The sequence below is a fragment of the Coenobita brevimanus genome, unplaced genomic scaffold, assembly GCF_032717465.1.
Source record: "Coenobita brevimanus isolate Jiangsu-jjx unplaced genomic scaffold, ASM3271746v2 jjx.HiC_scaffold_2061, whole genome shotgun sequence".
Taxonomy (NCBI): Eukaryota; Metazoa; Arthropoda; class Malacostraca; order Decapoda; family Coenobitidae; genus Coenobita; species Coenobita brevimanus.
Window position 1 is genome coordinate 14595 of NW_027642954.1, and position 17012 is coordinate 31606.

The window sequence follows — 17012 nt, forward strand, 5'->3', positions numbered from 1 at the left end:
GCCACTAAATGACTGCCAGGCTACCTCAATTAATCTCTATGGCAACCGGGAGTCGAACCCGGGTCCAAATGACAGGTCTCTACGGACAATGCCACATTTTTAAATATTCCTCTATCCTCCTGGGAATTGAACCCGGGTCTTTTCGGTGGCAGGCCACCTCTCTACTCACTCTGCCACCACGCCCACACTAACGTTGCGGCTGGAACTGGTACTGTATTTTAGTTATTTGGTGTCAGTAATAAGGAAGGGGAGACTGAAGTGTATTGCAAATATTAAATCGCAAAGGAAGAGTTGTTACGATATCTCCAGAGCCACTTAGAATATTCAAGACTAATGTTAGCCACGAGGAAGTAGAGTATCATGTATCTGGGTCACATTCATTGCTGGTAATAAGCTTCGAGAAAGGGACTTCGTCTGCCAAATAGGAAAACCATGATGGATTTTGGCAAGGATGACTATGAAATAAGTTTGGAACTTAGAATGTTTTTGGTAGCAGTGCAAAAGGTGCAAAAAGAATCGGAATTTGGATCTCCATTAAGGCATAAGTCAAAGGAAGAATCATTAACCACTCTGAAAATGGCTTGAACAAAAGGGTACTACTTGTAAACTACCTACAGTGGATCTGATAACACAGGCAGCCCCCTTCCTAACTCAGGCAGCCCTCTTCATGAGTCTCCCTCCAGCTCATCATCGTTCTCTACCTGTCCACCTCACTCATATACACTCTGCTAGTTAGTCTCTTACGCTCCATCCTCCACACATAGCTAAACCACCTCAGTGTACCTGCTAATGCTTTCTAGCACAAAGCTGGCAATGTTCCGTAAGTAGAAAGGGAACTTTTAATGGTATTTTTGCTTCACTAGAGACCTAAGTTTTGAGGACTTCCTGTATACGCTCATTATATATAATTTACTTAATTGGGGGAAGCTGGCCAATCTGTTTCTATCTATTTATCTATGGCCAGATGCCTCGCCTCAGTCCCGTAAGGGGTGGCCACAAACATATTTCCATGTAGCCCTGTCCCCTGCCATTTCACTGCCCTCCGCCATCTTACACCCCTCCCTCATATGCCTCTCTGCTCCATCCATCCCTTTGTCTCCTTCCCTCCATCTCACTCACATACACTCTCATAGTTAGTCTGTCACTCTCCATCCTCTCCACATGGCCAAACCACTTCAGTGTATTTCTCCCAGTGCTTGCTATCACAAAGCTGGCAAATCTATTCCATAGCTAGCAATAGAACTTTTAATATCTTTGCTCCACTATAGTCCCAAGTTATTACTTTCTGTATACACTTCTAACTGAACAGCTTTGAATAAGAGCTTTGATAAAAGTATATGAAACTGATAGAGATCCAGATAGCTAGACAATATTGGTATAAACCATGGTATAAATAATGCTGGTATGAAGTGGTATCTGAGAGAGGGAGGTTTAAGTTGAAGGGAGGGCAGCGAAATGGCCACAGACTGGGCGACATGGAGGCGATTTTTTGTTGCCACCCTTCATGGGATTAAGGCATCTGGAAACAGAGAAATATAAAGTAGGCAGCATCGTTATATAAAGCATAAACCTGAGTAACTAAGAGACAAAACTAAACAATAAAAGTAACAGATAAAACTAACTGAAATATACAAGAGAACCTGGAAAACTAGCCTAGCCTGGTAGTAGCAAGAAATAACCTGGCAGTAGAAAGAAACACTGTTATTACTATGTGAAATTAGCATTGTGGAGGATAATACAACCATGATGATGCTATTTGGGCTAGTCACTTAACATGGCAGTAAACAGGACCTGGGACTCAAGAGCTGGTATTCTCGTTGGCTAAGGAAGCTCCCTAACACATTTTCCTATGTGATTTATTTTGTTTACTACATCTTACTGTCCTGCTCTGTGTTACATAAATCCAATGTGGCCATACTGTACATGAATGGTATACAAATGGATATCAATCCGCCACATCCAAAATAAAATCGCTAAGGAAGAGGTGTTAGAGAGCTTCCTTATCGAACGTTAAGAACCAAGCTGTCATTCTAGTAGTTCAGTTACTCTTCTAGGAGCTGCCTAGCATGGGCCAACCGACCTACTGCAGTTATCCACTCTTCTTATGTTCTTATGCTCTTATAACTGTACAAATTACTATAGCTAACCGATAAGTAGAAAATTAACGCAGCTATCCATCAATACAGCACAAGTGATGGAATGCCTCTTTTGCTATCCTTATCAGATAATTCTGATTATTTAGCTGAAAAAAAAAAAAAAAAGTTTATTCAGCCGTCAAGTTTACACCATACCCCACTGGCTCGAAAAGTTCAGTCGAAATGTGGGTTTATATATCAGTAAATTTAACCTAGTTCAGTATGGTCTAAAAAATACCAACCTTACCATAAAAGGTCGAATAAATTTGTTATACAAAATCTTTTATTAGCTTCTATTTTCTTACAAGTCTGAAATACTGAACATTAGTTGCTATGAGGACAGTATGTTAGTTACTCGGGCAGGAGGTGGTTTTAGTAAAACTATAAGTATATCGCAAAAAATCATGTCACAATATAGCTCAAGTATTATAAAAGTGTATCAGTGAAATAATAAGCTATCTCCATCTCGATTGCTCTCCTACTCCTGCTCACCATAGAACAATGGTTCTTGACCTTTTTGATGCTGTTACACCAAGACAGACTTACTACCCCATCGTATGGAAACTTGGTGAAAGTGGAATGCATATTGGTACTGGTAATGTATTTTCCAAGTCATTTTACAAGCTATCATTTACAAGATGTCAGTAGTATGGTTTTCAGCTACATTAAATTGTTTCCAGTAGAACATACAGTAGGTTTGACTGCTGGTGTGATTTGCAATACGTGGCTCAGTTAGACGCAATACGCATCACATGTCACTCAATAAGCAGCCTGTTTTTTTTTGTGTGTGTTTTTTTTTTAAGCACAGCAGAGAAGCCCACTTGACAGCCTTTTATAGTTCGCAAGGGATCAGGATCTTGTGTGCCCACTATGATAGGATGATGTATTCTTTGCCAAGCTTTATCCAGAAAGCAGCCGGATCCTGCTCATGATAATCTTTTTTATTCTCTTACATATTAAAAAAAAAATGCCGAGCAATGTCTTACCCCTACTACCCCCACGTTAAGAACCACTGCTCTTGAACAATACACACCCCCTCACACACCATACTCTGAAGTAAAAATACAAAGAATAATACAATCTGTAACCTGTCCTGTCTGGTGCTGACCATATCCTCTCTGGTCTCTCTCAGCCGGCTCCAATTCTCTCTCTCTCTCCTCTCTCTCTACAATCAGTCCATTACCGGCCATGATTCTCTCTCTCCTCTCTCCCTAGCATCATTGTCTCTATCGCCTAGGGAAATACAGGAACACTGAAGGTGCCTAAGGAGTGGATTGCTTACCAGAGTAACGGTATACAAGTACCCCCATAACTGCTATCATCCTTACTACATCACTACATCACCTACAAATACACACTACATGGCAATATGTGGCTTTAGAGGATTCCTAAAAACCCTTTCTTAGCCATTTGGTCTACACATTTCAATAATCTTAGTACTGACGCAAACTATCGATATTCAAAGGAAAATAAATTAAGGGAAAGGTGCTAGGAAGCCTCCTGTGCCACTTTTGACCCAGACACTGATGGCTTCTCTGGGGTTGTCATCTTGTTTTGAGTTGTCTTCTATTGTTGTGATCTCCCCGTCCAAGGTTGCCATTTGTCATCCTTGGCTGCCATCTCTTCTTCTGTTGTTCCTAGGGTGGCATCTCGTCGTCTGCAGTCCTTTCGTTCTCATATCGTCAGGCTTTCGCCAATCGTCACACCTAGCAGGAGCACCAGCTGCTGTGGTTACTGGCTGCAGCCGTTTGTTATGTCAGCAAACCGAATTGTAGTGAACCATGGCGGAAGGAGGAAGACGCAAAGAGCAGGAGGACGAGCAAGAAAACTTGTGCGGAACCTGCGAAAGGGATATTAAAAAATAAATAAATAAATCAGCGTGGGACACAAAACTGGCTCCAGTGTGACCTGAGTGACGTGTGGTATCAAGCAGGATGCCAAAAGGCAACACCAGAGAAGTATTAGCACTACCTGGAAGGAAATGGTGAGAACGGTTGGTTCTGAAAAGAATGTAAATGAAACTTCAAATGCATAAAGAACATAATTAAGCAGCTAAGGGATGAGAATATGAAACTGAGGGAAGAAAAACAAAAACTGAGGAGCATAGTAGATGAGTTGGACAAGAAGGCAGAAAGTCTCGAAAAACAAATTGTGAGAGCTGTGAAAAAAAATAATAATAATAATATATGGAAGAGTTAGAATAAGAAAGGGATATGAGAGAAGACAATGCAACTTTGCTATCTACAAGCTCAGGGAAGAAGAGTGTGATGACCAGGTAGAAAAAAAAGAAGATGGAAAAAGCAATGTGTGTACTGCTAACCTATTCTTAGAAGAAATAAAGATGGAAAAGTTTGAGAGTGAGAATGCATTCAGGCTTGGACAGAAAGCCAAACTCAATGAGCCAAACAAAACCCAAAGAACAGGAGAGGAATAAAACAGCCAAGATATCCAGAATGAACAAGGAGCTCAAAAATAAACTACATGACAGCCTAAGCCAAGATCTCTAGTGGCCAAGCTCAAGAGTGCCAAAATGAAATGGGGCATACTGAAAATAACAAACACCTCAAAAATACCCTGGTGCCAGAAATTCAAAGAACATCATTTGTGACAGACCTAACCCGCAAAGAAAGGGAAGTGGACAGAAAGCTGAGAATGGAACTCAAGGAGTAAAATGACCAAGAAGAAGGCAGCTACATTAAGAAAGCACAGATTTTTCAGGTGGAATTTTCATTAAAATATCGCCAACAAAATGAAGAAAACAAGAAAGACAAAAATCAAAATAAAATTAAGAAATTAGGTATTAAGTTAATCAACATACAAAGACTTGGAGGCGATTTGTTTGTGGCCACCCCAAACGGGACTGAGGCGTCTGGCAATAGATAGATAGATAGAAAGACTGATTTAAGCTAAATTTAAGAAACACAGAGAAATAAAGTTGCAAACTATATACCGTATAACTGAAACTCAACGTAAGTGGGAAAATCTGAACGAACCAGGCAACCTCAAACACAGACAAGAAAGGAGGTGGACTTTACATCTTACATAACATAAACAGTGGTATAGAGATAGACACGAGGACATACTACACGCAACATGCAGAGCAGGAAACCTACAATTTAACCTAATTTTGGTATATATGGCAATCAGTGACCATGAAAGAAACCAAACACTAGTAAGAAATATTGATCACATTCTGCAGAAACATGAAGAACCAACATTACTTATAGGGGACTCTAATGGCCACATTGGCTTTACAGGTTCACAGGAAGTATATTTAAAAGGCAACGGAGCCCTAAACTGGGCAGAAAAATCTATCTATCTATCTATCTATTGCCAGACGCCTCAATCCCGTTTGGGGTGGCCACAAACAAATCGCCTCCAAGTCGCCCTGTCCCCCGCCATTTCACTCCCTTGCTCCCAACTCACACCCCCCTCTCTCATATACCTCTCCACCCCATCTCTCCATCTCATCCTCGGCCTCCCCCTCCCTCTTCCCCCCTCCACCTCACTCACATACACTCTCTTCGTCAGTCTTTCACCCTCCATCCCCTCCACATGGCCAAACCACCTCAGTGTGTTCCTCATAACGCTTCCTATCACACCCACATCAACACCACAACGCTCCTTTATAATTCTGAATGGAGATGACAGATGTCAAGGAGAAATAACCTTGGCCAGAGGAGAACAAACTAGCACAACTGATTTTATGTCAGAAAACCAAGTTTGATGTGAGAGATTCAGCAACATGGAAAATGATGAGAGAAATCATTTTGACCTTTCAGACCACAACCAACTATGTGCCACATTCAACATAATCAATCATTTCCTGTGGCACCCTCGGGGATGCATAGGGCCTCGATGAACTCACACCACCACATCCTATCTTGTGCTAACTCCTCAAGATCTCCCCAACACTCATCTCCAGCTTCCCGTCTCATTGTCCTCACCCACGTCTCTTTTGGCCTTCAACATAAATCTAGAAAAACCCAAAATATAAGTGGATGAAATCAAGGGAATAAAATTCCTGAAAATAAATGAGAACACCCTAAGAAATTTTCAAAAAATGGAGGACAAACTAGCAGCACAGCCGGAAGCATGTAAAGGAAATATTCTTCATTCTGCAAAAATAAAGAATGAGACAGCAACCTGGCAAATGATGACAAAACTTAAAATGAAGACAGCAGGAAGCACCCCAGAACCAATAGAACCAATCTGGCTAACAAGTACAATTAAATGTGAAGTAAATACAAGAACCCTCAACAAAGAAGGAAGCAGAGCAAAAAAGGAAGGAAACACGACAGATACGTGGAACTGTACCTGAATCAAGACAAAAAAAGTTTAAGAAATGGTACAAGAAGCCAAGGGAACACAAGAAAATTAAAAAACAGAGGAAATCTTGAAAGACCCAAACAGAAACAAGAAAACATGGCAATATAAAAGAAGACTAAAGGGAGAAACCATGAACAAGGAGAAAATCTCAATCAATGACAATGAAGGCACACCTGTGATGGAAGAAGACATTCTCCTGAAATTGGAAAGTTTCTGGAAAACAGTCTACAAAAGCCATGAAAATAAAATAAATGAGGTCTGGAACAACACGACAAGAAACGAATAAGAGGAAGAGCTCAGAAGAAAGGCAGGAGGCAAAATATTAGAATTATATTTCGAAATGACCACAGAGATGAAGGGAGAGAGAGAGAGAGACCCCACCAACTACGGGAACACTTCGATGTGGCATACAAATGTAGTCAAGAGCACCCTCAACCAATGGCATTGGAAGAAACCCAACTAAAACTAGAAGACGTAAAAGCACAAGCGGAATAGGTAAAAAACAAGAAAGTACCAGGATCAGACGGCGTAAAACCAGACCTCTTCAAGACAGCTGGAGACAGCAATGAATGGAAGAGTTCACTCTATGCCTAAACAACCTATTAATAAATGAAAATAGTGACGAAAGCTGGAAGAACACAAACACTGTATTAATACCCCAAAACAAAGAAACCAATCTCTAAAGGCCTAAAGCCCTCCTACAAAATATTTACAGGCATACTAAAAACGAAAACAGAAAATCATGTCTAAAGCACACAGAGGAGGAGCGTTTTGCAAGCAAGTTATACGGAAAACAGAAGAATATGCCACAGTCTTTATATGCAAAGATACGACATCAGTGAAAGTTACAAACTTAAAAAAAAAAAAAAAAAAACATTAACTGTGTTGCCAGTCGACTTCAGAAAGGCTTTTGACTCGGTGAATGAAGCAAAACTAGTTATATCTCTGATGGAATGCAGCATCCATCCCAAAATTACTAGTGCCACAGCAAACATTTACAGTGAAGACAGAACAAACCTGCTACTAAACGGAGATAAACAAGCCGAATTTGAAATAACAAGTATCATAAAACAAGGCTACAAGAAGATAACCCAGGCTTCAAAGACCACTTCAACATATCCACACTTTTTTACGCAGACGACTGTCTTATACTTAGCTCATCAATGGAGGAATCAAGAAAAATCATTCAGAAGACAACTGAAGTAGCATGTGAGTGTAGACTCACCATCGACAAGGAAAATAATAAAATAATTTTCAGTCTGGAAGACACACCCCAGCAAATAGAAGGGATAAATATATGTGACAGTATAATCTACCATGGCTTGAAATAACAAATAAAAGACTGCTTCAAAGAACACGTAGAGAGGTGCATAAATAAGGCAAATAAAATGGCAGATGCTGCATATACTGTCCCAGAAAGATGCTGTAACAGTCTTCTTATATGCAAAACATAGAAAAAAGGGTTTGTGTTACCGTCTACACATGTTTCGGAAATATTCAGCTTTACTGTGGAAGATCTTAACAAGCTCCAAGGAACTGAAAACAAAATATACAGAGCAATCCAACAAGTGCCAAGCTACACAGTCATAGAAACCTTATAAGGTGAAAGTGGAGTCTCGTCAAGCAAAGCACTTGATATAAAATCAAAAGTCCTCTTTGCAAAGCATGCCCTCCAAGAGGACAGAAATACATTAAAGAAATATTCATCCAGGAATTTCAAGACCAGAACAAGTGGAAAAAAAAAAAAATAGATGAGCACATTCAACATCAATCTACGCCAAATCGAAAAGATGAAAGCAGAGGAAATAAAAATGAAAATTGAACTATGGGACACGGAAAACTGGAGAAACAACATGCAAGAAAAATCAATTCTACAGATATACAGAAGATTAAAGACAGAAATCGGGGGAGCAAAATGGACCGAGAACGACCAAGAAAGTATGTTTATGTCAAAAGTTAGAAGCAACACACTCAAGCTGAACTGGAGAAACAAATCCCTCGGAGGAGATGAAGCATGCCTGTGCAGTGATGATGATGATGGTAGACTGGAGCATTTCCTTCCACATTGTGGGCTACTGGATATAGCAAAATAAGAAGCAAAGGCATACTACTGCAACAACCCTACCAAGGAGGCACCCAAGTCATTGTAGCAAAAATCTGACGTTTTGGAGAAAACAAGAAAAAGAACATCAAAGAATACAAGAAAAAAACTTAATGATATCTGGACAAAATGAAAAAATATAATGGAAACTAAACTGACAACAGTGAACAGGGAACAGCGGGGTGGTAATATAGACTTATCCCACAATCATTACTAGACTGGACAACTCGCTGTCTAGGGTTGTCTTGTCTTCTGGAGTTGCCATCTGCTTGTCTTTGGTTGCCTTTCCTCTAAGACTGCGGGGTTGATACTCTGCTGGTGCCATCGGTTTCTGTGAAGGAAAACAGCAATTAGATGAAAGCATTTCCCTGTCTTATTTACTACACTACAAGCACTTGACATACAACACATCACATTACTGTCACAGGTTGACGTCAGCAAGGGAATGCGGTCAGATACCTTTGCCCCTGCTACCTCGTGGTGGAATTGATGGGAGGCGTGATGCAGGTTCTTTGTGCGGCTTTGGGGCCAGGATGGGTTGGGCCTCAGATCTGTACCAGAAGGTACAGGTCATTGTGGTTCCCAGGCTGCAGCTCCTACCCAACAGACAGGAGCCCGAACCTTGGAGTAGTGCCCCAGGATGCTGCCCTATCAATGGGTGTATAATGGCGCGGCATTAGCAGTGCCAAGGCGTAATTGGAGGGTGCCCCTATAGATGTCTTGGCTTTGAAGCCACTACCACAGCCATTGGCCACGGCTGGTGAGCTATGGGTCCTTGATCCCCTGTTTGGTCTTGAGAATGTGTGGGTGGGTTGGGCCTGTGATCCATCCCCTCCTTGACTTACCTATCATGACAATATCAAAGCCAAGCGTAAAAAGCAAGTCTGAGGAATCCAAATCACCCAAAGGGGAAAGATCATATTACATCTCTTGTAAAATCTGCTTCCAAGAGATTAGATGTGCTAAGCCGACTCCATTCCTTCTTTACCCCTGCACAATTGTTGACCCTATACACGGGTTTTATCCGCCCCTGTGTTGAGTATAACTTTCATGTGTGGGGAGGCTCCCCACATACAGCTCTTCTCAATAGGGTGGAGTCAAAGGCTTTTCGTCTCATTAACTCTCCTCTTACTGGCTCCCTTCAACCTCTGTCTCTTCACCGCACTGTTGCTTCTTTATCTCTTTTCTATCGCTACTTCAATGGTCACTGCTTCTCTGAACTGTCTGCATGTATTCCTCCACCCCTACGACGGGCGAGTAGCACCCGTCTAACAGCAAACTCTCATCCCTTTTCTGTCCAGCTATCTAAAGCAAGAGTTAACCGTTACTCCCCGTCCTTCACTTAAGCAACAGGTCAACTCTGGAACTGTCTCCCTCTGTCGGTATTTCCTACTTCTTATGATCTCCAGTCTTTCAAACGCAGTGTGTCCAGGCATCTCGAAATGATCGGATCTTGAATTTGGCTCTCTCTAGTATTTTGTTTTTCTCTTGGAAGGAACAGTTATTGAGGTCTCGTGGCCTTTGGTTCCTTTTTCCTCGCATTAAAAAAAAAAAAAAAAAAAAAAAGGAGTGGCATCTTAAAATGTAGGTAGGTTGAAAGGTAAAGGTGGGGAAATGGTGGGCACTTTGGCCAGGAGGTAGGTAGATGCCTGCTGCTTACGGGAAATTTGGTTCAGGGGAGGGTCAGCTAGGATGGTTTCTGGGAAAGACTTAGTCATTTTGGAAGGGAAGTGTGGACGGATATGGTGATGTGGACGTGTTTGTCGAGGAGAAATGGGTGGAATGTGTTATGGATGTAATGAAAGTAAAGTAAAAAGATTATAGCATGGAAAATAGTGTTTTGAAAACTCCTGGGTACATTTATTTTGACATGCATCGCACGTTGGCTTGGATGATGAAGAAAAGGACAAATTTTCTGGGTATTTGACATGGGGGATGAGACTGTCACTTTGGATAGGTATTTAAATGGTCATGTGGGTGCTGCAACTCATGGATATGAAGGGGTGCACAGGGAATGCGCATATGGTACAAGAAATGTGGAAGGGGAAAGGATACCATAGCTTGAGGAGGCAATGAACATGATTGTGTGCAACATGCGTTTTAGGAAAAGGCTGAGTAGGCTGATTACGTATCAGTCTGGGAGTAACAGTAGCCAGACTGATTATTTCCTGGTCAGCAGGATTGGTAGGAAGTTAGTGAAGGCTGTAAGAGTTATAAATAGAGAAGTGTGTGTGCAGCAACATAAAATTACTGATGTGACCTGTTGCTGATGGAGTGGGTGGTGAAGGAGAGGATCTACGCACCCAGGAGATAAATATGAAAGTTGTAAAAACAAGCAGTAAGGGATGCCTTCTACTGTATAGTGAGATAATTATTAAGAGTGGTGGGTGAACAGGGAGCTATTGTCAGCGTCAATGAGCACTAGATAATTCTCAAAAACAGTTTCTTTAGAGTTACTAAGTCAGCATGGATGAACAATGGGCCCACCAAAACAAGGTTGCATGGTGGTGGGATGAGGGTGTAGAAGCCGCAGTTAAGGAGCTGCGAAGACTTTTCCGGGAATGGAAAAATGGGTGGTAACAAAGGAATACTTAGCTGCCACGTGTATGGCAGGTAGGTTTCATACTTATTGATTAAGTTCAAGACTTTTTTTCACTGAAGGCAAGAACTGTAAACACTGCAAATACACTGAAAGGTAATCCACCATACTCCCTGTGTGCTTTATCTGTCTATCTATTGCTCTTTATATTTCTAGACGAATTTAACCTAATACAATTAGGAGAAAAAAGTAATCACAGGGACAGTATTTTTTAAGTCTGAATTACATGAAAAAAAAAAATAGAACACTTAAAAAAAAATAATCTTACCAAGAAATTGAACAAAATCAAGATCCATTCATTGGAAGACGTTTGGACGCTGCATTTAAAATACTGTCACTGGCAGAAGGAAATGGCATTCACAGTCACTAGCAAAAGGACAGTTATTCAGTCACTGGCAAAAGGAAACAGTCAAAGGCAGAACGAAAGCCAATCACAGGCAGAAGGAAAGCCAATCACAGGCAGAAGGAAAGCCAGTCACAGGCAGAAGGAAAGTCAGTCACAGGCAGAAGAAAAGTCAGTCACAGGCAGAAGAAAAGTCAGTCACAGGCAGAAGAAAAGTCAGTCACAGGCAGAAGGAAAGTCAGTCACAGGCAGAAGGAAAGTCAGTCACAGGCAGAAGGAAAGCCAGTCACAGGGACAAGGAAAGCCAGTCACAGGCAGAAGGAAAGTCAATCACAGCCAAAAGGAAAGCCAGTCACAGGCAGAAAGTCAGTCAAAGGAAAGCCAGACACAGGCAGAAGGAAAGCATGACACGGGCAGAAAGTCAGTCAAGGTAATGCCAGACACAGGCAGAAGGAAAGCCAGACACAGGCAGAAGGAAAGTCAGTCACAGGCAGAAGGAAAGTCAGTCACAGGCAGAAGGAAATTCATAGGCAGGACTATTTTTTTTTTTTTTTATGAATGTAGTTAAAAAGAAGGAGGTAAAGAGAACCCATATGTTAGGCCTGATATAAAAGAGCTGCTTAACTGCCTGGTTAGAGAAAAATCCCTCAACTAACTCCCTATTCCATGAAAGGAGGAGGGTGGGCTGCATGAGAGGTGCAATTTAAGCCTGCAATCCACCTAGTTCATATTTCAAACGGGCCTAGAGATAACTTCAGACTGAGGTATACATCTAGAGCCTTAAATCCGATATGGGTTTACAATTGCTACCACTAGGCAATTTTTCAACTTAGGGAGGATCTTCAGCTGTGACGGGGTTAAGGAAGGCCATGTCTCCCATTCCAAAGGTGTATGGTAAAGAAAATCGTCTGAAAATAGCATTACTAAAATCAAAATCTGAGTCAAGAAGTTAAAGCTACCAATGAAACTTAGAAAATAACCACATCAAAAGACAAGGCTTTACTATCACACCACTCCTGTTCCTTTCAAATGCATGGATCTCAAGCTGACTTTGGTTTAACACAGAATCGTGTCATTTGCTTTAATTCACTCCTGCTAACACCCAATTATTTTATCCAGTTTAGGAAATATTTTCTTTAGTGAAGGGGTATTGATTGCTATATCCAACCTATTCCAAGTCTCCAAAGGTTATTAAGAGAATATAGAAAAGTAAAGAATGAAACATACATAAAGTGGAAGGTGTGGAAACAATTTCCGGAGATATGGTTGTTAGCCTTCCCATTCAACTATACACACTCCAACTGTAGCTGTTTCCATTTAGCAAGTCTCTATATAAATTTCAGCTATACTCTTGCAACTTTAACTTCCTAAGCTATTTTAATATATGCTTTAGTGCATTCTAACTTTCCAACACCTTTTGAGGCAAGTTTTGCAACCAACTGGCAATTAGCAAATGATAGTACAGTGGCAAGATTTAAAGAAAACTATAGAGTATGATCTCAGGGATGAGGGACTGAATAGGGAGGTTGCAAGAGATCGAGCAGCGTGGAGAGCCGCCATTAGGTGACTAAGACTAACACATGCAAGCATTTTGGAGGCTTTATAAACAATAGTAATACAAAATGATATGATATACTAGGCCCATCAAAGGTTATTTAAACAGACTGGCATCTAAATTAAGTAGCTATAACACATTTAAAGGTACTCACCATTTTAGTATCCAGCTTAATTGCTCCCCCATATCAAAGATGGTGGTGGTGATGGTGGATGTCTACCACCAGACACCATTCCAGCAGGGGTGGCCTCCTCTGGAATCGAGCTGCCCCTCCCCTCCAACTGCACTGAAATACCAATATGCTTTATAACTCATTAACCCTTAAACTACAATGACAGTGCTACCCCAACACTAGTTGACTCTTATGTTGAAGGACATAACACAAAGAGTTTATCAGTTAATACTCTTGTCATACAGGAACATACTTATGCCTCAAGAGGACGACGATGGACTGCAGAAGGGTAATTTTAGCCTGAAGTCCCCCAGATTCACGTGCAGATAAACTAGAACCCACAACTGTGTTAAGGGATCTAGTAAACAAGTTTTTCTCACTGATAAACATGCACATCAAAATGTGCATAGTAACCAGTGCATCTATTTCTTTACCGTATGATGCTACTTCCCAGTCAAGCTAAGCTAGTGCAAAAAGTATATGAACCATCCGGTGACAATCTTAATTTTCCTTCATCCCTAATGATGGTGTGAGGCAGGGTGCAGAAAGCAAGAATAGAGAAGACACAGTCCCATATGGGGTGGCCAGAAACAGCCTCCACATTGCCCTGTCCTCGGCCATTTGACCGCCCTCCCTACAACTCACACCCCTCTCTCATTTCTCTCTCCACCCCATCCCTCCATCTCATCCCTTGGTTATAATGTAGGAATGAGTGTCCTTGGTCAATTCAACCCTCCATATTTCACTGACTACACTAACAGCTGAAAACGCTTAGGGAAGGTAGATTAATACAAATGCACTGCCATACTGTACTTATCCGAACAGACTTTTGCAACTTTCCTCCAAGCAGTCAAGGCCTCTCCGCTTCTTGAGTTCTCCATTGAGTCTCCCATCGCTCCTCTGGAACTAGAAAATCTTGATACTCCGTTCACAACCACACGAACCCAAGGTCACCTTTCGAATACCACTGCAATGATTGTAGAAATATAGTACAAATTATTTACATTTAGAGTAGACAAAATTATACAGTAGATAACACTACTACTTCTACCTTCTACTTGCCCTAGGTTTTTCCTCATGCAGTCCATTCCACAAAGTTCAGTGGCAGAACAAGATAATGCTATAGCTAGTTACCCTTCCCACAGAACCTCTTCATGATTAACAACATATATCAGTGTTCATCTACTGTTACAACTCAAAATTCAAGATACCCAGACATTTTAAACCAAAGAGGGCAAAGCACCTTATTTTGATAGGGTTTTGTCACAGCTTAGTTTTCAAGATGAGGAGTTATTTTTAGATTAAAATAGAGTGAAAAAAAATAGTCTTAAAAATCGAGTTCAAAGACAGGACATTTTAGGTCAAGTTCAAGATAAAAGTACGGCGGCTTGGTTTAAGAGGTAGGCCTAAATTTGTCCTTTTGCAGTTTATTTCATGTTGTTCAATGGCAGAAAGTCAGTACCATAGCTCTACATCCTATCCATAGCATTTCTTCATGATTAGCATCATGTTCTAGTGTTCCTATTTTGTTAAAGTTCAGCAATAAAGATCGAGAGCAATTTTTGGTTACGTTAGGGTAAAACTGGTGTAGTACCATTTAGATTGCTAAATAATGGCCAATTGCTCTGACATAACATCTTAGCCCCATGATTCCAGGATTCCAAGGGCTTGAATGGTGAGTGAATAGGAGTGTGGGTCATTCAGCTGGGCAAATTCTGGTCAATATCTCATTCTATCAAGTATTTTCTGGCTCGCAGGACCCTACATTACCCTACCTTGGCGTGAGAATTCCAGTACCACATCAGCTACATATACCTGCTCCTATAATCCACAACTCAATATGAAGATATCGTTGCATTTGAAAAGCCGTAGTTAAGAGTTAGGAATGAGTCTCCTTGGTTACTATACTGCTTTTCCTCTAACATGGCCTGAAATTTCCATCTCTCCATCTTGAATACTAAGTTGTAATATTATAAGAGGCTTGTCATGAAGTGCTATGGAATGAATGTAAAGTCATAGCACTGTCTTTCTGGCAATGAGTAATGTGAAAAAATTGACACATTAAAAATATGGACCAAGTTATTGTGAATGAGTGTCCTTGGTTACTAATTAAAATTGCCCTCTCAGTCCAACTATACTTGGCCATCAACTAACTGAAACGGGCTAGGGATCTTGATGCAGTTATTGTGTGGAATTTGATGAGCCTTAGCTAAGGAATGTCTCCTTGGTTACTTGTTAAAATTACCCTCCCAGTCTGACTATGCATGACCATAAACTAACTGAAAAGAGGCTGGGGATCTTGAAGTTGTTGCATGGAACCTGATGGGCCTTAAGCAAGGAATGTGTCTCCCTGGTTATTAGTCAGAGTTACTTTTCCAGTCTAACTACACGGCCATTAACTGAAATGGGGCCAGGGATCTTTGTCAGGTGAAAAACTCGTCATACAATATTGAAAACCGAGTTGTGGAAGTTAATATAACTAACTTCTCCAGAGAAACCGTGTGGAGGTAGCAAGCTAATAATAATAATAATAATAATAATAATAAATTGAACAGATTTTGACATACCAAATCAGTATCCAGTTAAATACTTTCTCCAAAATGATGGTTGTGGTTGTGCTATACCGTTAACGTTAGCCTGATTCTCTTGTGCCCCGTCCCCTTGGCCCCACCCACTCACCCGTCGGCCCGAGTAGGAGTTCTGAGGCAGTCGTGCCGAGCCAGCGTCAGGTAAAAATGTCAGGCGCTCTAGCTAATCGAAGGAACAAAACTTTTACTTAACCCCTTAACTGCAATGATATCTTTTCCATTTAACTGGGAAATATGTTTTGTAGTGAAGGATGTTGGAAAAAAGTACCAAGGAACGTCATAGGCCTGAAAGGTTTGTGAAGTAACGAAAGTTCCCTCTCTGAAAATAACAAGTTATACATTCTACAAAACTGTTTTGACTTTTTCCTTATATATAAGATGGAAAAAGAAAGACGATAAGAAATATAGAACAAAAGTAACAGAAACGAGAGATGAATTTGAGAGGAGGACGAGGAGGAGGAGGACTGGCGCGCACTCACGCACGCACGCACGCACACGCGCGCGCACACACACACACACACACACACACACACACACACACACGCACGCGCACACACGCACGCGCACACACGCACGCATACACACCCACAAGCACACACACCCACAAGCACACACATCAACAAGCACACACACCCACAAGCACACACACCCACAAGCGCGCGCGCACACACACACACACACACACACACACACACACACACACACGCACACACACACACACACACACACACACACACACACACACACACACACACACACACACACACACACACACACACACACACACACACACACACACACACACACACACACACACACACACACACACACACACACACACACACACACACACACACACACACACACACACATACAGCTGTTATCCTATTTTCTACTATTACTACTTCAATTATCTGAGTAAGCTACCGAAATACTCAGCGTGTTTAAAATATCATCAAAAATTAGTATCATATAAGCAGTTAATGGGATGGAAAACGACAAACTCTTACCAAAATCGCCGAGCTCCCTAACCAATCACCGTTCAAGCCAAACTGACCAAAAGCAGACAGATTCCACCTGCCCCAAATTCCTTGCTTCCACTGGTTCCCTTCCCCTCCCTCCCTCCCCCCACTAGTTCCCTCCCCTCCACCAACTTCCCTGTCTCCACCGCCCCCCTCCCTTCACACCTC